Consider the following 1428-nt stretch of genomic DNA (forward strand, 5'->3'; position numbering starts at 1 on the left):
TTTCTTCATGACCATGTGATTGATTTCATATATCTCCATACCAAGTTCCACTACTCGACCATGAACACTTCCAGAGATATGCAATATGAAAAATTCGGTTTGTATGGGAGGTGCCACGCCCCCTGCACCTAGCGGTATGAAATATACTTTACATCCGATTCTAATACCTACCATATATACACAAAAAATTTCACAAAGATCGGTCGAGCCGTTTAGGAGGAATTCGACCACTAACACCGTGACGCGAGATTTTTATATATTAGATGTATTGTTGTATCAAAAAAAAATTTAATGTAAATAAGCCGCAATAATGCTATTCAACTGCGAATGTATGAAAACATTTAAAACAGAAACAAATTTGCATAGGGTTGCCACCATTCGAATAAAATCTCATGTCACAGTGTTTGCGGTCAACTCCTCCGAAACGGCTTGACCGATTTGCATGAGATTTGGAAATATATGAAATCAATCGCATACTCATGGAAAAAATGGATGTTATTGGAAAACCGAATTTTTCATGCCGCATATCTCTGGAAGTGTTCATGGTAGGGTACTGAAACTTGGTATGGAGATATGTATATAAAATCAATTTGAAAAATGGGCGCCTGGAACAGGTCGTAAAGTGTATTTCATAGCGTTAAGTGAAGAGGCGTGGCACTTCCTATAAAAACCAAATTTTTCATACTGCATATCTCTGGAAGTGTTCATGGTAAAGTACTGGAGCTTGGTAGGGGTACGTATGAAATAAATCGCATACTCTTGGAGAAAAATTGGAGCTGTTGGAAAAGGGGGCGTGACACCTCCCATACGAAATTAATCACATACTCATAAAAAATGGATGTTATTGGAAAAATCGAGTTTTTCATATTGCATATTTCTGGATGTGTTCATTGTAGTCAAGTACTCTACTCCACTGAAATAAGCCGAATTTTTCATACTGCACATCTCTGGAAGTGTTCATGGTTGAGTACTCGAACATATAGTAGTATAGAGATATACGATTCAATCACATACTCTTGAAGAAAATTGGGGATATTTAAGAAGAGGGCGCGCCATCTTCCAAACGTACTGAAACTATTACCTATCTTTGGATGTGTGTACATATAATACTTTTGTTCGTGTGTTTGTGAGTGAATCGATTTTAACGCAATTTTTTGTGTATGCTTGAGTAAGGTCTCTGAATAGTTCAGATTCCTAGTTTGTCCTGCTAGGTGCATCTGGAGTCGTGTTATTGTTAAAAATCTCAGTTATGATCCGATCTGGCTTATATTCGAGATACTTATGTATTGGTAACGGTAAGGCAATACTGTTGCAAAAAACAGCCGCCGCGTGACGCTGGGGTCGAGTTATTACTAAAAATCGCCAAGTGGGAAAAAGTACCGTGAATGTCCGATTACATCGACGTGCAGTACCACCGAGAATGCCGAG

Source organism: Rhagoletis pomonella, unplaced genomic scaffold, assembly GCF_013731165.1.
Source record: "Rhagoletis pomonella isolate Grant_MI unplaced genomic scaffold, Rhpom_1.0 Rhpom_scaffold_00002, whole genome shotgun sequence".
NCBI classification, from domain to species: domain Eukaryota; kingdom Metazoa; phylum Arthropoda; class Insecta; order Diptera; family Tephritidae; genus Rhagoletis; species Rhagoletis pomonella.